Source organism: Pan paniscus, chromosome 5 (genome assembly GCF_029289425.2).
Source record: "Pan paniscus chromosome 5, NHGRI_mPanPan1-v2.0_pri, whole genome shotgun sequence".
NCBI lineage: Eukaryota > Metazoa > Chordata > Mammalia > Primates > Hominidae > Pan > Pan paniscus.
The window spans coordinates 98055372-98077142 of record NC_073254.2 but is presented as its reverse complement, the minus strand read 5'-3'; positions in this window follow the sequence as shown (position 1 = coordinate 98077142).

Here is a 21771-nt window from a genome sequence, read left to right as displayed (position 1 = left end):
TTAATGTGGCCATTCAAAGGACCTATAATAGTCAAACAATTTTGCAGAACAAACAAGCAACACTTGAAAGACCTGATTTGAAAACTTACTTTAAAATAAATTTAGTTTAGTCTAAGTATTCAGTGTTTATAAAGTCTACAGCAGTGTGCAATAATGCCCTAGGCCGGAGTGTGCCATTTTTTTATTGTGAGGTGTACCATTTTTATCTATTACACTACATTTTCACCATATATTTTATATCTAGATACACAAATACTTACCATTGTGTTACAATTGTTTCATTCAAGACAGTGGGAATATTGGAATAAGAATAGACAATTAGTTGATTCACTTGGAATACAGATTCCAATCCATACATACACAATTAGTTTTTTACTAAAACAAGGAAGTATTCTTTTATAAATATTCCTTAAACAACTGTGTATCTCAATGGAAAAATTTGTACGGCAATTCTTACTTTATGCCATATAAAAATAATTTTGAGATGGATTATATGAATAACATCTACATTTAAAAGCTAAATCTATAAAATATCTAAAAATCAACATGAAAGAAAACCTTCACCATCTTGTGGGTATGCAAAGATTTCCTGGAGAGGGTATTAAAAACATTAATAGTTTTTTTAAAAAATATAAAAACATAAATTTAGCAGTAAAAATGCCATGTATACTATATTAAAATTAAAACTTTCTGCTTTTTAAAAGACCTCCCTAAAAAGTGAAATGCAAGTCACAAGACAGGAGATGTTTGAAGTACATATAATTGATAAGAACTTATATCTAGAGTACAAATATGTTCCCTTACAATTCAAAAATAAAAAGACAAATAAGCTAATTTTTAAAATATCTGGCTAAAAGCCTTAAACAGACACTTCACATAAACAGATAAAAAGTTAAAAAAGTAGATAAAATGCTAACCATAATTAATAGTCATACAAATTAAAGCCACAATATGATATCCCTGAAATAGCTAAAAGGAAAAAGATTGACAATACCAAATATTTGGAAAGACATAGAGCAACCAGAACAACCAGATCTCTCAAACATTGATGGTTGGCAAGAATATGATACAATCATATTTGAAAACTGATCATTTCTTATAAAGTTAAATATATACTTCATGACCCAGCAATTCTACTCCTAGGCATTTATCTATGAGAAGTAAAAACATGTATTCACACAAACATTCGAACATGAATATTTATGGCAGCTTTATATATGATACCCAAAACCAGAAACAACCCAAATGTCCACCAAGAGCTGAATGGATAAATTTTGCAGGCTTGTCACACAACAGAATGCTATTCAACGTCAAAGAGAATGAAATACCAACATGGATCAATATGGATGAAATGGACAAATCTCAAAAACATTTACATTGTATCCAAGAAGCCAGATATGAAATAGTTCATAATGTATGATTCCAATTATATGAAGTTCTATAACAGGCCAAACTAATGTATGGTGATATAAATCAGAACAATGTTCACTCTCATGGAGGGGTGACAGGATAAGGACAATGTTTACTCTCATGGAAGGGTGACTGGATAGGGACACAAGAGAATTTTCTGGGGTGAGGGAAATGTTGCATATATTTATTGAAGTGACAGTAATACACACACACACACAAATGTACATACAGTCAAAAGCCATTGAGTTATATATTTAAAATATATGCATTTATTTTATGTAGTATATACTTTAATGAAAACAACAATTAGGGAAAGTAAATTAAAGGTCAGTGCCAGTGGAAGCATAACCAAGGTTAAATATTGTGATAGTTAATACAGTGTGTCAACTTGATTGGATTGAAGGATGCAAAGTATTGTTCCTGAGTGTATCTGTGAAAATGTTGCCACAGGAGATTAGCATTTGAGTCAGTGGATTAGGTGAGGCTGAGCCACCCTCAGTCTAGGTGGGCACCATCTAATCAGCTGCCAGTGAAGCTAGAATAAAGCAGGCAGAAGACGCTGATGTGCTGAGTCTTCCAGCCTTCATCTTTCTCCCATGCTGGGTACTTCCTGCCCTTGAACATCAGACTCCAGGTTCTTCAGCTTTTGGACTCTTGGACTTATGCCAGTAGTTTTCCAGGGGCTCTCAGGCCTTCGGCCATAGACTGAAGGCTGCACTGTTGGCTTTCCTACTTTTGGAGTTTTTGGACTCATGCTGCCTTCCTTGTTCCTCAGCTTGCAGAGGGCCTATTGTTGGACTTCACCTTGTGATTGTGTGAGACAATTCTCCTTAGTAAACTCCCTTTCATATATCCATATATCCTTTTAGTTCTGTCTCTTTAGAGTACCCTGACTAATACAAATATAAAAGAGAGGATGTAGATTTAAGAAAAGGAGAGACCAAGGCTAAGATTTCTTGATTTGCTGTAATTAAATGAAATGAAAAGATATTTGCTAAAATTTAAAAGACCACATAAGAGTGGGGCTTATTATGAAGTAGGGATCAATCCAGTATGTGGGAAAACAAGGTTAGCTGATTATAGACAAAAAAGGATAGTCAGCATATTTGTTTCCATAATGACCCTTAAGAACATTGAATTTGGGAGTCAAAAGAAAAAAATGTGTATAGGAAGAGATAAGAGAATGGAAACGGAAGCTGGGAAAGTGTAATGTGTAGTTTTCCAATTTTTTAAAAAAACATTTTAAGAGGGTTCTATAAGCTCTGATTGATATTTTTTATCTCAAATCAAGAAAAATATTCTAGAATCAACTACGTAATCTGTCATTAAATTGATGTCATACTGTGTCCAGAATTGGTGGGTTCTTGGTCTCACTGACTTCAAGAATGAAGCCGCAGACCCTCGCGGTGAATGTTACAGCTCTTAAGGTGGTGCGTCTGGAGTTTTTTCCTTCGATGTTCGGAGTTTCTTCCTTCTGGTGGGTTCGTGGTCTCGCTGGCTCAGGAGTGAAGCTGCAGACCTTCACAGTGAGTGTTACAGCTCATAAAAGCAGTGTGGACCCAAAGAGTGAGCAGTAGCAAGATTTATTGCAAAGAGCGAAAGAACAAAGCTTCCACAGTGTGGAAAAGCAAGCAGAAGCAGGAATATGCACAGATAAAACATTATGTATGTATACAAAAAAGAGACCATGAAGAACTTTGAAAATGGGAAATGATTTTACTGCAGGTTAGCAGGAATTCAGCAGCTCAGTAAACTGGCCCTATTATTAACAGTTCTCTTCATCACATAGATGAAAAAAAACCAGAATCTGTGCATATTCCTGCTTCTGCTTGCTTTTTATGCCCCTCTTATCTTTTTCTCCTTAGATGACTTATTGCTGAAACCTTATCTTTCTAGAACTATTTGCCTCCTATGATTGGCTACGTTTTACTTTCCAGCTTTCCTTTGACTAAGCTGTGATTGACACTTCACTCTGCTGAACTTTCACCTACTATTAGCCATGCCTTTTACTTTCTTTTCATTATAAAACATCTGAAAGAATATGAAGTTCAGTCTTTTCAACTTTGTAACCTCTTATAATATTATATTTATATTTTAAAATTTATTCCCCCTTAAAAACATTTTAATGTATATATTTACCTATAAATTTTATAGGTAAAATTTTATCATTTTATCTATAAAATGAATGTTAAGTATATAAGCATTAATTTTATAAATGCAAAGTATTTTATTATATCTGTGACATGTAGCTAATTTATTTCTTCAATCATGCAAGATAATTTTTTTGTATTTCTTTCTTTCCTGACAACCATTATTTCTCCTCATGGAAAAGAGATATTCAGATTATTGATATTTAATAACTACTAGAAAAGATGTATGTCAAAATTCATTGCTTTTACTTCAATTATTCACACATAATCATTCAAGGGAAGATGGTACAATCCATTAAAAACTAATCTTACTGTTGGTCAGTCAAGCATATGGATATTCCAAAAGAATTTACAGTAAGACTCAATATTTGAGCGAGGTTTAAATAATATTTTAGAAACCATATAGTGTTCATAGAATTAGGGTTTCATAGGGTGGTCTGAAGTAGCTTTTCAAGTTTATATAATTTACCCTGAGCTCCTAAATAGATATCAGGCTCTTCTAGATTCAGGATACCTCATATATTCACTCTTCTTATGGTTGTAGGAAAAACTTTCTCTTTTGCAGGGATTACTTCCCCTACTCCAGGTCACTAAATGCTTGTGAACTCAGACTTTTATAGATATTAGCTTTAACAAGGCTGTCAGTAGTGTCAACTAAAGATTAACTGCTTGATGTATTTTGTAACAGATACAGAAAAAAAGTCATCCTCTCAAAACTGAGTTGTGATATGAAATGAGTTAAGTATATTTAGTATGTGTTTGAGACCCAGACGGGCAGGAAGTGGGTTGAGAAAGGAAATAAAATAGGTTCTCCACATCAGTAAGACATTGTGATTTTTATACATTCCTGAAATTGACTATTTGGAGAGCAGTTTGATATGTACATTTGATATTCCACTGAAATCAAACCTTGAATATATAATAAGACTACTTTTAAAAGTCAAGTTTGAAAGTTTTAAAAGATAAAATACATCAGAATACAGCTGAATAGAACAAGGCTGGGAGACAGACTTGGCTGTGTTGACGGATAACTTGTGATGAGAAAAGGGGATTATGGCCAGGAAGGGGACCACTCCAGTGCTCAGAGGTTGGTGGGCTCGAGAGTATCCACAAAAGATGCTTCTACCCTTTCTTTTTGCCTCATGACTCAGACTGCTTTGTCTAAAGTCTTTTCATTATTATGTATCTACCAAAAAGGTAAATTTTAACTTACAGATTGCCTTACAAATTATTGAAAAGCTGAACATTTCTACTTCAGAAAAGTAACAAGTACTATAAACTGAAACTTTCCTGAGTTTATTTGTAGGTTTTATACTAGTTTTGCTTGTGTTTGGGGTTGTTTGTGACAATTGTACACCATAGGATTTTACAGCACATCAGTTTATAAGAATCAGCTTGGCAAAATCTTTAATGGAAGTTTTGCTGACTAAGGGCCTTCAGACAAAATCCACTGAGGACTTAATAATAAAATGAATATTCATAACATCGTTATGTTCTCCAAAGACTTTCTCTCTGCATGCTTTTTAAGTAAGCAAGTATTAAAAGGAGATTTTTCCAAGAAATGTAACTAGAGACCATAATTTCAGTACTTAGAAATTGATAATTTAAAATATTTTAAAGTTAATTATATTAAAAGTGACGATTTTACTCACAAATTTTATAAACAGGACGAAAATATAGGGAAGTGTCTCCAGCACATACTGAGAGGTTAATATAAATCTGGAGGAAAGTCATTCTAAATCTGAAATTATATCTACGTGTATTACTCCTCTGATCACAAGTATTTAGTAGCACCTCTAGATTGTGGACAATTTTAGAATTTTAATTTCCACCACTTCTCTTCAGTTCATTTTGCTCCTAACACACTGTTTTTGTATTCATTATCTTCTCTCCTATGTGGATTTGCACGTCCCTGCCCTGGATGTACCTAATAGGCATTTTCTTGTCTAGATTGTCTTCACATTCTGCCCCCACCATAAATGTATAACTTTCCTGTGCGTGCCAATTCAAACCCAGTTTTTTGCTTGAAGCTTTCCTAGACCCCAGCTAAGCATAAGTGATATCCACTTTTTGGAATTAGCTTGTTTATTGCCTATATAACTGATTTGACACCTTTACACATATCATTTTCAACTTGACCACGCTTTCTTTTTAATTTACTTTTCCATGTGCTGTATCATATCTTCCAAGCCAGTCCATGGGTTTCTCAAGGACATATGTCTGGTTCTACATAAATTAATCTGCTTTTAAATTCTTGAGGAGCAATCATAGTATGATTACATAGGAGATGCTTAATAAATATCAGCATTAAGCCAATGAATGAATGGATTTCTCTGAGAAAAAATAGGGAGTACTGTCAAATTTTATAGAAGTAAATTTAAATATATACCAAGGTACAAAAATAAATGAAGACCACTCAAATAAGAACAATCAGAGGCAATTTATGCACAGCTTGCTCTAACAAAGGAGTCAGTCTCCATCACTTACATTTAGCAGAGACTCAGGGGCAGACAGAGGAGTTGAAAATAAATAAATTGTAGTAAATAAAACAGAAAGAGAGAGAACCCTTTAGGAATGCTCAGATTGAAGGTTGCTGGCATGGAGAAGTTGGAGGCAGGCTAACTAGAAGGGGGGCAGCCTATGTGATTGGCTTAGGAGCCGTATTTGGGTTTCTGCAGTTGGTTCTGCTTTTGATGTGAGTATGAAGGTTTGCAAAAATCAAGGAATCTGTCAGTTATTGACTAAATTGTGTTTGGGGGCCAATAGCTGAAGATGTTAGAGTTTGGCTTCCTGAGCTGGTTGCTGCAGAGGTTGTGGGTCAGAGTTTTATTTTCATAATGGTCTGGCCACATATATCTGTTGGTATACCCAGTATCTCAGTATAATAATGGTATATATGTTTCTAGTACCTTACAGGATGCCTAGCTCTATATAGACTCTATTTCACATGATCTTTATGACAATTCTGTGGCCCTGATAAGTATTAATATTTAATGTAACCAAGGAGAGGACTAAGGCTTGAAGAAGCAAGCTGTCTTGCCCAATATATCAAACCTAGTAAAAGGTATTCATATTTGGACTTACAGCTTCTGGATTTAAGTTCAGACTTAAGATGAAATGATTGTGAATGTGTGGAATCAGGCTATAGCTGGTACATATGAGAATAAAAGCTTAGGAAAATTCCATACAATTGCTGAAAGTTAACAAAAGAGTATCTTGAGATTCTGAAGGGTATCTTGAGAAGTGGAACCCTCATTTAGAATATAGGTAAAAGATTCTGAGAGTATTTGAAAGTAAGAATGTAATTGTAGTAGAAGCTTAAATATTTCTAGAAGGGATAAAGAAAAGGCAAGAAAGCATGAACCTTTCCAGTTGGAATTTCAGCATTTATTTGAAAATGGCTGCACCATCTACTGTGGGCAAGTCTGTGCCCTGTGGGTGTTTGCAGTCTAACAGAAGAGAAAGGCTTGAAAACAGTGGTGTTAGTTCATTTTCAGAAGCTTCCAACTAGATGCAAGAAGTTTATTAGAGGAAGTGTTTAAGGGATATGCAGAGTTGAAATGGAGAAGGGATTTATTATTCATCAAAGCACTGCATACTAAAATACATTTAGAAGAAATATTAGTTGAGAAAATAGTGCTGAAAGTAGGAACAGCTCCAAAGAGGTAGCAATAATTTAATCATGAGATAATCCTGTTACTAGGAATTGCTGTCTTAAAGCTAGACAGAAAGTGAGAAGGATATAAAAGCATACGAAAGGAAAATTCATGCTTTTACACAGGTCTGGATGAGAATATAAAGAACAATGGGCTAGAAAATTTATTTAAGGATCTGTCAAAAGCTTAGTGGTTTTGCTACCTTTAATCATGGGTCAATTTTCACCTCCTCTGTGAAATACTCCCTGACTTCTCCCTTCCTCTCCAACCCCATAAGATGTTATGCCTGTCTTTCCTTGAATTTGACCATGACTATTTACTACTACCAGCAAATATTATTATGATGAGGATGTCACTACCATTGACACTGTGTTCATTCTTGCACTAATACATCCTACTCATCATCTTATCATGTAGCAAATCTGTCACACACCAAAATCCAGTCATTACTATAATTTATAGAAATAACAGAAGTCAGGAAGCTTCTCGTAAATGTTAATTCATTTCCCCTCCTTTTGAATTCTACTTTCTTAACTATAAGGAAATTATCTTACAGTCCCATTAGCACTTTCTGTATGCCACATTGAATCACCTTTCCTACGAATCCCCAACCTGAAGCTCTAGACGACGTGTCCCTCCCGACACCATAAAATCATGGAAGAGCCAACCTTTCTTGGTAGATGTCTGGATAATAATAACCTAAAAATGGCTGCCGTGAGATAGATATGCTGCATGTGGCCTGTGTCTGAACTGCAGTCTCTGTGAGGCACAGTGACTCTTCAGTGTTACCATATTGCCTTCTTTACAATTCCTATTGTATTCCTTGCCCAGAATATTATAAGTAATGTGGGTATTTGGGGAGTCAGTAGCTTCATTTCATCAATATGAAAGTAAAACTGAAGCTATTTGACTAGTAGAATATATAATATCATGTAGAAATATTCCAGCTTCACTACCACTCACATTCCTACTCGATTTACACAGTCATCTGAGGGGATATTTTTTAGCTACCCAGGTCAATATTTGAGAGTGGAAAGCCCAAGACATGAGTCAGCTATTGGAAGTCTCTAACTTCTTTGTAAATGCACTCTTTGGTCATGTTCTTATTTAGTTAAGCAGCTAGAGTACAACAGGGAAGATCGTTCAGTTCTGGTGATGAACTATCCAGAGATATTGACACGGTTAGGTTTAGACATGACCATCAGGATAAATCGAATGGCATGGCTTTAAGAAATTGAACTTTTTAGTGTCAACATGTGCCAATTCTGTTATATTTCCTTCACAGATGCCAGATTACTTACAGCTTTGTGAAACATGAGTTTTGCTTCCTAATGTGTTTCTGTACAATAACATAGAATATTATCTTTCCTAACCACTAGTAAGTTCAATTTCCTATGATTAATGACATCTGCCACTTTGAACAGCAGGAATCTTTTGTTCTATTAATATTATTGCAACTACTATCACAAGATCAACTACCCACTACATTACCTTATTTCATTCTTTTTTTATTTTTAGTTTGTATTTTACTTTAAGTTCTGGGATATATGTGCTGAACGTGCAGGTTTGTTACATAGGTATACATGTGACATGGTGGTTTGCTGCACCTATCAACCCATCATCTAGTTTTTAGGCCCTGCATGCATTAGGTATTTGTCCTAATGCGATCCCTCCCCTTGCCCCCCACCCCCTGACAGGCCCCAGTGTGTAATGTTCCCCTCCCTGTGTCCATCTGTTCTCATTGTTCAACTCCCACTTATGAGTGAGAACATGCAGTGTTTGGCTTTTAGTTCCTGTGTTAGTTTGCTGAGGATGACAGTGTCAGCTTCATCCATGTCTCTGCAAAGTACATGAATTCATTCTTTTTTATGGCTGCATAGTATTCCATGGTGTATATGTGCCACATTTTCTTTATCCAGTCTATCATTGATGGGCATTTGGGCTGGTTCCAGGTCTTTGCTATTGTAAATAGTGCTGCAATAAACATATGTGTGCATGTGTCTTTATTGTAGAATGATTTATAATCCTCTGGGCATATACCCAGTAATGGGATTGCTGGGTCAAATAGTATTTCTGGTTCTAGATCCTTGAGGAATCACCACACTGTCTTCCACAATGGTTGAACTAATTTACACTTTCACCAACAGTGTAAAAGTGTTCCCATTTCTTTGCATCTTTGCCAGCAGCTGTTGTTTCCTGACTTTTTAATGATCAGCATTCTAACTGGCATGAGATGCTATCTCATTGTGGTTTTGATTTGCATTTCTCTAATGACCAGTGATGATGAGCTTTTTTCATATGTTTGTTGGCCGCATAAATGTCTTCTTTTGAGAAAGGTCTGTTTATATTCTTTGCCCACTTTTTTTTTTTTTTATTTCTTATCTGAATCTTGAAAGTGAAGAGTTAACATTCCCATTTTGCAGATAGGGAAGCTGAGGTAGCTTCACAGAGTTAAGTAAACTGCCCCAACTTTCCCAATGTCTATAGTAGAGTACAGACGCTCTCTGATAAGCCCTATGCTTATGCTCCTATGTCAGGCTGCCACCTATGAAAACTTAATTACACCAAAATACTCATATTTTACAAAGAAATATGGTTAACAATTAGGGTAAAGACGTGCTTTAAAAGGTTGTTCCTTGTTCTTCAGACTGATGCAAGCCAGGCAAAGCTCCAAATTGGAGCTTAGCCCAGGAGGGTTCTTGGCTTTACCCAGGAAAGAATTCAAGGGTAAGCCAGTGGTGTTAGACAGCAATCTTTTATTGAATGGTATTGCTCCTTGCAGAGCAGGACTAACTCATTGGTAGTGCACGCAGAGTCGGCAAAGTATGGGTTCTTGATTACTCTACTTATACCCACTTATTCTCACTTTCAATTACATGCAAATTAAGGGGCAGGTTAATACGAATTGAGGGGGCATTATCTGGAACTTCCTAGGAAAGCAGCGGTATCTTCCAGGTCATTACCACGGAAACGGGCGGTAACTTCCACACCATTACCATAGCATCTGTAAACTGTCATGGTGCTGGTGGGAGTGTCTTATGCTAATAAGCAATGAGGGTAGGTAGGGATTACTTTCCGAGTCATCTGCTGGCTCCTGCCAGTTTATTTTATCATGTCTGGACCAGATCCTGTTTTGTTCAGCAGGGTTGTGACCAGAAAATAAGTCCTGCCAGCCTCTGACTTCAAAACTATAGAAGCATTAAATGCAGAATTCTTAGGAAAGAGAGAACCTTCTAATAATCTTAGTAATTCCTTTCCCCCAAGTTTGCTGTGGTATAACACACCTTATGGATTTATTTAAGTTAAAGAGCTTTGTGTCACCAACTAACTTCCTCAGGTGTATTTTATTAGGTTTGTGTTGTAGAAAAAAATCAGTCAAATTATTGGCAATTGTATTTTTATGGCATCATTGTGAACAAGGGTTTATACCAAAATTCTGTAAAAAAGACTTTCATATGAAAATCTGTGCAGCTTTTCATGTTAAACCGACAGTATTGGAAATGATATGTGTGGCTGAAAAATCATTCAAATATCTGGGAATTTCTTTTTTTTTAAGGTATCATTATATACAAGGCTTTAAACAAAAAAATTGGAATATAAAGATTAGTCTTGCATGAAAATATTAACAACTTTTAGTGTTAAAAAAACATGGGGGAGATTCTGTAGTTCAATTCATTAAGCTGATAGTTCATTAAACTGATTATATAGTTCATTAAACTGATTTATGGAAAATATTTGAAGAAGAAGTTTATATTTAAAAAATCTGGTATTTGCTCTGCATATCCATGAATCGGGATGGGTCAAATTCTTTAGTTTTTTCTTTTTAAAAATCAATATTTTAAAAATCTATTTGAATTAGCTTTTATCTTTATACCAATTTGCAGACTCATTAATATAAACTCACACAGAAATTTCTGAGACATCTGATGTTTCATTTCTCTATTCATAGCAGTTAAAATTGTAGGTATGTTACCTTGCAGAGACAGGACTTTAGCATTCATAAAACACATTTACACGTTGTAAACATGATTAAATCGAAAATAGACTATGAAAATGGACTGTTGAATTAGTGTAAAATAAGTTGAACAACTGAGAAAAAGGCTATCCCAGGTCAAAGAAACCTGATTAAATCCACATCTTGGAAAGAGCAGTCATTCATTTTAAATAATTATACTACCTGGCAAAATATAAAGCCCCTCCCTCCACAATATGAACTGGTTTCAAAATGAACAAAAGGATATCTCACACACAGTAAATGTTTCATGTAAGAGGTAATATTTGTGACATGCTTTGAATAATGAGCAGAAATTAAGACATAGGGATGATGTAAATGCTATATTAAATATTACACTGAAGTTCTGGGAGAAGGAAGCAGATTAGTATTATTATATCAGTGAATCGTTTTTACCAAGAAATACAGTAATGAAGGTGGATCAATCTGGAAGCATGGCTAAGCCAGTCCAGTGAAAACAAGAGGTAGAAAAAACTGTTTCTTAGTTAAAGGAATTGGCTGCTAGTTCAAGCAAGAAGAAATGAAGCCGAGAAAGACAATGGAGATAATCAAAACAAAATGGGAGAGACTGTTACAAGTATATTGTAGGCGGTAGGAAGCATAACTGGTTTGATCACCTCTACAGAGGCTACAGCTCAGAACCTAATTTAGTGCTTGGAACTTAATAGTAACTGAATATTTATTGAAGGAGTTCATAAATGAGTGATTGAATAAGATTTTACATCTTATGAAAGGACTGTAACTAAGTGAGAGTATGAATTTAAAATGAGCCAAGCTTAGCCTGAAACTAACAAAAGTTTTAATTTAGGAGAAAGGTCCAATTTCAAGGGAAGGTGTATATTCATTTTAAATTTATTGGTTTAAAAAACTCAACAGGATACCCAGGTGGAGATATCTCTAGCAGATAGTTGAAAATATGAGTGTGGCTCTCAGAAAAGAGGATGTTTGTTGAAATAAATAAATGAGCCCTATTCTTAGCAATTCTAAATTTTTATTATTTATTTAAACAATTTTATTAGATGCTGTTTTTTCTTTCTCTTGTTTAATTATAAAATAAATTTCTTATTTTTTCTATTTGTTCCACTCCCCCTCTGTTCCAGTTATCTATTGTTGAATAGAAAACCACACCAAAATTTGATGGCCTAAAACATGAATTTATTAATACTATCTCTCACAGTATTTTGGGGGGTAGCTGGATTCAGCTGGATGATTAGTGCTCAGAGTCTCTCATGCAGCTGTCGTCAGATCATTACAGGGCTAGAGTTACATGAAGTCTTCTTTATTCACATATCTAGATCTTTGTTTGGGATGACTGGAATAGTTGCAGCTGCTCCAGCAGCTACTCCACTTGACTAGTTTGTCCTCATGGCATGGAGGTCTCAGAGTAGTCAGACTACTTCCATGAGTTGGCTTTTCCCAGAGTCAGCATTCAAAGAGAACAAATTAAAAGTCACATCGATGAGAAGTCAAGCAGCATCACTTTCACTATATTGTGTGGGTCAAAGGCAGTCTAGACTACCTTTGCGGAGGGGACTCCCTAAATTACCCAAGTGATGATTCTTTGGAAGGTCATCTTTGGAGGCCAATTACCATATTTCTCTTTCAACCCCTATTACTTGTTATTTTTAATTGTGAGAAATTCAAATAATAACTATAAAGTAAATATCTACTCATGCAATACCACTTAGATCAACAAACAACATGGCCAACACAGTAGAAACTCCCTCACCCCCAATCCCACCCTCTGTGCACTCCTCTTGAACACAAAGACCTTCCTCCCCACTAGAGGTAACCACAGTCTTGACTTTTGTGAGAATCATTTCTTTGCTTCTCCTTAGAGCTTTACCATCTTTGGACATATCCCAAGGAAATATAGTTTAGTTTTGTTTGTGAATTTTATATAAATGAAATTATACTCTATGCATTTTTGAGACTTGTTCAACTTTATGTTGTAACCATGAATGTTATTGTATGCAGACTTTTTTTTTTCATTTACATTTCTGTGCAAATTCCATTATATGAATACAATGGGGTTTTATATATCCATTTTAGTTTAGATTGATGTTGGGTTGTTTCCATGTGTCTATGACACATGATATGGCTATAAACACTCTTGGACATGACTTCTTATGCATATTTGTAATATTTGCTCTTTATACCTGGAAGTGGAATTAATAGGCATTAGAAATTAAAATATTTAACTTATTCAGATAAGTCAAACTGCTTTTCGAAGTGGCTAAACCCAACACTCCCACATGCTAGCTCTGTGAGTTCTCATAGCACCGCATCCTACCAACACTTGGTATATTAAATATTTTAATGTTTACTAATCTGGCAGATGAGTAGTGATATTTTGAAATCATTTTAATCTTAATACATCTGATAATTAATGAGGTGTAATAACTTTTCTTGTGTTTACTGGCCATTGTATATCATACTTTTGAAGAGCCTATTAAGATATTTTCCTCTTTTTCTAATGAATTACCTATTTTCATCTTACTGATTTGTAGGAATTTTAATATTTCATGGATAGTAGTTCCACTTTGTGGTTTATCTTTTCATTCTCTTTTGTGGCATCATTTGATAAATAGTAGTTCTTTGTTTAATGTATTCAAGTTTATCAATGTTGTCATTTACTTATTAAAATGACATGATAATATGTTGTTCCTGTGAAATAGCTCACTCAAAATGGGAATGCTAATATATTAAAAAGCAAAAAGGCATTAAATATACTGTTTTAGCTTTTAAAAACATTATATGAAAGCACCATAATGAATGATGCATTTGTAAGAGAGAAAGCAAGGTCAGAGAGAAAACAAGAGAATCAGGAGCTGAAAAGAAAATAGAAATAATGTAGAGAAGGAGTAGTCCAAGAAGTCAGGACAACAGTTGAGGTTGTGCAGTGTCTCAAAAGAGAGAGAGGAGCATTGCAAGAATAAGAAATATTTTTAAGAGTATTAAATGCTACTGAGATTTCAAAGATCATGGAATTTCAACTGCCTATCCTTCTTTCCTTGTCTAATTCTTATTTTTCAGCAAGATGCTTCTTTCTAGTGTCAGGTGGTCAGTTCTTTCCTCCGATAGCCCCTTGGCTCCCTTTGCCTTTCTGCTTTTCTCACCAGTACAATTCTGTTTTGAGAGCCCCAGCTACACTGGGGATCCAGTACCAGGAAGGCTGTCACCCCTGTGCTAAAGAAAAATGAAAGCAAGTTGGACATGAGTGTGTACAGTGTGCCTTTCATGAGATACTTCTTTTAGCTGGAGGATGGTCTACTACCTGGTTTTGCAACCAGGGTCCCTCACACAGAGACCTTATTTACAGTGGAAGATGACCTTGTGGCTCTTGTATGACCCATGACTACATTATGCCTACCTGACCATTTCTCTGGTGATGAAAGCCAAATGTTGTGTCCTCTCCAGGACACTGGGGAAAACCTGGGCTGGGACAGCCCATTGTTCTTCAGATGGAAGTTGAACATTCAATACAATGCTCTACCACAGGATGAAACAAGGCTAAATATTTTTTTTATTTACTGTATTTTTTATTTTTTATTTTTTAGATGGAATCTTGCTCTGTTGCCCAGACTAGAGTGCAGTGGTGTGATCTCGGCTCACTGCAACCTCTACCTCCTGGGTTCAAGCAATTCTCCTGTCTCAGCCTCCCATGTAGCTGGGACTACAGGTGCGTGTCACCAAGCCCGGCTAATTTTTGTATTTTTTTTTTAGAGAGACAGGGTTTCACCATGTTGGCCAGGATGGTCTTGGTCTTTTGACCTTGTGATCCACCCGTCGTGGCCTCCCAAAATGCTGGGATTACAGGTGTGAGCCACTGTGCCTGGCCCAAAGATTTTTACTTACATATTTTGGGCAAAGAGGGCATAATTAATGGAGAGGAAATTATGGGCCACACGAGGCAGAAGTGGAGGGTCAGGCAGAGAGAGAGAGGCAGTGAGTAGCCATCAGCAGTATATAAATGGGTATAAGATGTGGGTGACTTCAAGTCCATGGGCAAATGTCTGAATGGTCCATTTAAAGAAAATAGCTGGAAAGCAGGGAGCATAGTCGTTGGGCACGAGAGATGTTTCTCAATTCTTGTCTCTGGCCATCAGCTTGAGCCACTGGGGTGTGGTGTAGAACTGAAAGCTGTATTAAGGGTGACTGAACCTTGCTTCCAGTATGAGAAACTTAAACTTGTATTCAAAATAGGTGCCGAGGCCATGTAAAATGATAAGAATTCACTAAACACCCATGTTGTGGTGAGTCTTAAGAACTTGCTATGAAGTGACCCTGTCACTATGTACAGATGGGGACATTGGGTCACATGCTACTTTCATTGTTGAAAACTACCTATATATACAGACAGCTGGGTATTAGGTAGATTTTACTGATTGTTTTAATGTGTCATACAAGACTCCAATGTTCTTTCTCCAATCATAACCAGAACTCAGCTTCCAGCCTCTACCCTTCTGTCATTTATTCTCTGGAGAAATTAAAAAAAAAAAAAAGCCAAAGACAAACAGCCCCAATATTCCACTAAGAGATCCTTAAAGTGCCAATATATTTTAGAGTGGAATGAAAATATGTTTTCAAATTTGACCTTACCAAATCTCTTGGTATCAGTTTCTTCATTTGGGGATAATTTTGTCCTACCACCAAACCCTTTGATTTTGCACATAGCTGAAACCCGATATGGACTTTACACTCCCCAAAAATAATGCTGATAGAATAGATGAATAATAAACATCATACATTACATCATACATTACAATGAATTTTCTGCACTATTGTGGGATAGACGTCTTACATAACTAATGGTACGTGATTTGTCTTTCACTATAACTTTGAATAATAATTTTAATTGGTTTTTCTTTTGTAGGTTTTAAAATAATATATGTACTTAAATAAGTGGTTTATATATATATATTAACCATTATATATTACATTAAATATAGCCATTTATTTAATCTAAGAAAGGATGAAAAGGTAACTTTATAATAAAATGTTTTATAGGTAAGTTATTTTTTCTTTTGAAACTTTTAATGGAGTTAACTTCTGGTGTTTTATTTTAAAATACTTTAAATGTTTTTTAAGCTATTAGCTAACAGTACTATACTCTCTGTGTGAAAAATATGGGTTTATTATTGTACTGGGGAGTAATATAGTTCTTTATTGCTTTTTAGTTTTATCTTCTCGCAAATAGCAGGCTGTCAAGAACCTTTCTGATATAATTGTAGTTGTAAGTAATGGCACCTCCTACCACCGGTTAGTTTGCTGCTTCTTATATGCTATGTGTTCTGAAAACACATAAGAAAGGCTTCTTTGAAACTTCATGATAAACAAGAATCTAGAAAGTTCTGAGAGAGCTTGAATCTAATGGCTGCAAATAAGAGCTAAGTATTTCAAGCTCTAATTTTGTGCCAGTATATGTCTCATGTTATTTTATTCATTTCTTAATCCTTTAAAATACGATTTTTTATTCCTTTCTTAATCCTATAACATGGATACTATTATTACTCATATTTTACAGATGAGTTGAACAAGGAGACTCAGATAAACAAGAATTCTGAGTGGAGTCTTTTAATCTTTCTGACTTCTCCCCTTCCAAAATTGATAGAGCAACGATATAGGTAAACAAATAAGCAAGCAAACAAAAAACCCACAGAAAACATCTACTCTAAAACAAGATAATAAGAAATTACCATGGACCCCAAAATATGATGGAGGGAGGACAAACTGGATCCATATGATATTAGTGACTATTAGAATGCAGAGAAAAAGCAAGATACAAAAAAAGTCAGTAAGACCCACTACCAGAAAGTTAGATTAGCAATCTAGGACAGAAGTGGAAACTGGGACAGGCTTTTGCAGGCTCCAATTCTCAGAAGAGTGGAAAAGGACTGCAGGAAGATCTGCTGATATTGGCAAGTCTGGACCCAATGAACCTTCCACACTAACCAACTGGAGCTCCTTCCAGTTCAAAGTCCTGTGCTGAAGAGAAACTAATGGGAGGAGAATTGAAATTAAGTTTACTAATATAAGTATATATTCAAAATAGGTAAATATAAGGTCTGTGACCTCTCATTTTGATTACTTTGGCCCTTGCAAATGTTAGCAGTGGGCCTCATTCTGAAATTTGGGAGGTGGCTGCTCTCTACATTTGAGCCCTAGGGGCCACCACAGGAGTTTCAGGAAATTGCAGTGGAGCTGCTCCTCCAAACAATCATGGTACGAGGAACACAGGCTGCACTGATAATCCATTCTACTTAGCTGATCTGAGTTTGGAAACCTGGACTCTCAATTTTCTTAACAGTTTAAGTATGGGTTCTATTTTTGTTTTTGCTTTTTTTTTTCCAAAAAGTGGGAAAGGAACTTGAAGTTCATAGCGTATCCCTTCTCATATTTTTAAAATGTTTTAAAAATGTAGTGATATTTCCAAAATGTGAAGAATTTTCTTGTTTTTGTTTTTGTTTTTTGTTTTTTGTTTTGAGACAGAGTTTCGCTCTTGTCGCCCAGGCTGGAGTGCAATGGCACAATCTCAGCTCACTGCAACCTCTGCCTCCCGGGTTCAAGTGATTCTCCCACCTCAGCCTCCCCAGTAGCTAAGATTACAGGCACACACCACCACGCTCAGCTAATTTTTGTATTTTTAGTAGAGACTGGGTTTTACCATGTTGGCCAGGCTGGTCTCGAACTCCTGACCTCAGCTGATCCTCCCGCCTCAGCCTCCCAAAGTGCTGGGATTACAGGTGTGAGCTACCACGCCTGGCCAGAATTTTCTTGTTTAATTTCCCATCACATGCCATCATGTGGGCCTCAAATCATGAGGAAAGAGTGATTACTGGCAATACTCTGTTTTTTTTTTTTTTTTTTTGGCACACATCCATGCCCAATGCTGGATTCTTGAATCTTCTCATTTATAAATTATAAATCACATTCATTTTGGAACCATTGTTGAGAAAGAATCTTTTTTTTTAAAAAATTCATTTTCCCAAAGATAACTCATTTGGTTAATAAAGAGGATGAAAGGATTCTTGTTTGAGATTTTTAAAAAATATCATCACTTTTAATTAAAAAAATAAATGACAAAGACATTTAAAAATCATCTAGCAGGTAAGCTAGGAGCTTGTGTTACTTAATTTCTACACTCTGAGCAAGACTCTCAAAATGTGTGATTCTAACACAGGACAGCTTTTCTTACACACCCAGCTTCAGAGATTTGTCCCGGAGTGCAGAACTATTAAGATGCGCGATTACTTTCCTAGAATTGTCATAACAAATTACCATAAACTTCATGGATTAAAACAACAAAAATTTATTCTCTAATTTAGTACTGGAAGCCAGAAGTCAGAAATCAATGTGTTGGCAGGGCTCCACTCCCTCCAAAGACTTCAGAGGAGAACTTTACCTTGCTTCCTCTAACTGCTGGAGGCTTCAATCATTTCTTGTCTTGTGGCAGCAAAACCCAACTCCCTACAGAAAGGCTCTTTTCATGCCGTTTTCCTCTGTGCTAGTCTCCACACCCACTCTTCTCATAAAGACACTTGCCATTGGATACAGGGCCTACTCTAATCCAGGATGATCTCCTCTAGAGAACTTTAATTTAATTACATCTTCAAAGACCTTTTCCTAAATAAGGTCACATTCACATATTTCTGGTGAATTTACTTTTTGGGGTCCTATTCAATCTACTATAGAGACTGATCTATGGATAGTAGAAAAGAACTTTTCATATAGTACTTGAAAATCTGTCAGGGGTATAATATACACCTTCAATATCATAATTAAAGTATAAAAATTTATCAACCTATAATAGTTAATGAAAAAAAGACATTTATATCTTGAGTTGATTCCTAGTCACAGCAAAAGTAAATACAACTTTATTAGCATTAAACAGATTTTGTTTTAGAGAAAATTGCTACTTCACTATTAAGTCTCTCAGAATTACAGATTATACATCAAAATCAGGTTCGTGTGCCAGGATATTAAAAGGATAATTTTGTACCCTAGAAATGAAAGCAAACAGAAAATGCCAGAGGTACTTTTACATAATAGTTTCATGCTTTCATACTGGGCTGTAGCTATATTATTATTATCATTATCATAAAATGTTGTTACATTTTTCTCATTTGGTTTCAACCAGTTGTGTTTCTTGTGAGATCAGTGACCTGTGAATATAAAACACAGAGAAATCTAAAACAACTGGAATTTCTAATAATATAAAGTAAAAACTGTTCTCTTCAGTTTGAGGGTTATTTTTTTATATTTCCCAAATAAGAGGCAGCAGCAAATTTTAAACCAAGAGCAATGGAATGAAAAAAATCACTTCATGGGTTATTTTTAAGAGAAGACGGAGTCTTTAGTTGAGAAGACAGCAGGGACAGTGGTGAGTGGGGGAGAGGGAGAGAAAGGAAGAAAAACAGAGGCTACAGAGGAATAAAGGAAGAGAGAAAGGAGATAAATATGAGAGAGGGAGAGAAAGAAGGAGAGAGGGAGAGAGGGGAAGAGGGAAAGAGGAGAGAGAGAGAGAGAGAGAGAGAGAGAGAGAGAGAGATTGCTACTTCTCTGGGGGTCTAGAAGGAAATGCTTGTGTTTTCTCTCACCCAGGAGGAAGAATTAGCTAATAAGGAGGAGGGCAGCAAGGACTAGAACACAACATTTGTGAGCCTAAATCAGTACGTCTGATTAAGCTCTTTTGTTTCTATTTCTCCACCGAATTTAAAAAATCCATACAATCAAAATCTTATCCTACCTTATAGAAATTTTTGCATGTGAAATCTGGGAAATTTGGGAAAGAGAATATTAAAAACCTTAAGCTCTTTATTGGAGCTAGTTTTAAAAAAATGTTTAATAATATGACTGATCAAAGACAGTGATGCTTGCCATACATTTAATCTCTCCCGTGAGCCCCCATACTTTCTCATCTTTTTGCAGTGAGAAGGGAACATGATGTGACATTCTGGCCAATAAAATGTAAGCAGAAGCAGTCAGTATTACTTCCCACTGGAGGCAGAGAAAATCCCCTCATGATTCTCCCATTCAGCTCTTACCCCTAAGAATGAGAGTGAAGGTCACATGTTGCTATTGGAAACTCTAAAATTTGAAACTGCCTGAAATGCTGAGCCATCACATTGAGTTCAGCACCCTGGAGAGCCCAACATCTACAGTAAACTTTATAAGTGGGAAAGCTTAAAAACTATTTTTTAAGCCACTGAGATTTTGCGATGGAGTATTATCATAGTTTATACCTACCCTAATATGTGTAATATATCTAGGTTGTTTGAGGTTAGCTGAGGTAATCCCTTAATAGATATGAAACAAAATTAAATACTATGAAGTGGGGAGGCATTACATTTGCTTTTTAAAAACTGCATTCTCTTTGATACTTTCTGATACTTTTGTTGCTGTTAAAAAAAAGCATAACTTTTCATTATCGGCTATATGAGTAATCATTATTTTCAACTTTACTAACAGAAAGATCTATGATTCCAAATTTCTCTTAAACGTTTCTTAACCCCTGTTAACTTAGTTGATTTCTTTTCACACAATTAAAGTTGTATTAGAAAGACTGGAAATCATTAATCTCTTGATACAGAATAATTTCTTTCAGATATTAGTAAATGATATACAGTAAACGCCATTTTCTTACATGTCTGGATTTTATACTTTTGCAAAAGGAAAATTCAAACTCAAATGAATTATTTTTATTTTTTGAACATATTTTTGCAAAATGGGATGAATTTGAAAAAATTAACAAAACCTTGCTGGGTCATATAAATCATCTCCTTTTTATATGATTATATGAGGCCTATAGACTATAACCATTTTCCTTAAGTCCTCTGGGCCACCTAAGTAACTGAGCCCCTTCTTAATAAACTTGCATATCTGCATTGAAACATCATCTGTTAGTGATCCGATGAAAAGGACATGTGACACAAACCTACCTACCTCTAATCAGTGGTAATTACTGATATTTATTAAAAGAACTTGCCATTTCATGACACTTTTGGGTATCAAATAACACATATGCATCAAGGCTATGATAACTACTTGCTGTAGTTTCTTTTAGTGAATATTGGTAACCTCCACTGGTTAGAGAAAGGTAGTTGGGATCTGCATGTTCTTTTTTGTCAAGATCACTAACAGGTAATATGTTTCAATAAGTACATAACTCATAATAAATTCTCTTGACCAGGAAAAAAAAAACAGCTTATTATATGAGTCAGGAATTTCCTTACTTCTATACACCAAAGTAACAATGTTAAAATAAATTACCATACAGACAACTTATCACTGCTTCAATTTATATTATGTATAGGAATATGCCCTTTTTTTTTTTTTTTTTGAGATGGAGTCTCGCTCTGTCGCCAGGCTGGAGTACAGTGGTGTGATCTCGGCTCACTGCAACCTCTGCCTCCCGAGTTCAAGTGATTCTCCTGCTTCAGCCTCCCGATTAGCTGGGACTAAAGTCATGCACCACTATGCCCAGCTAATTTTTGTATTTTTAGTAGAGATGAGGTTTTACCATGTTGGCCAGGATGGTCTG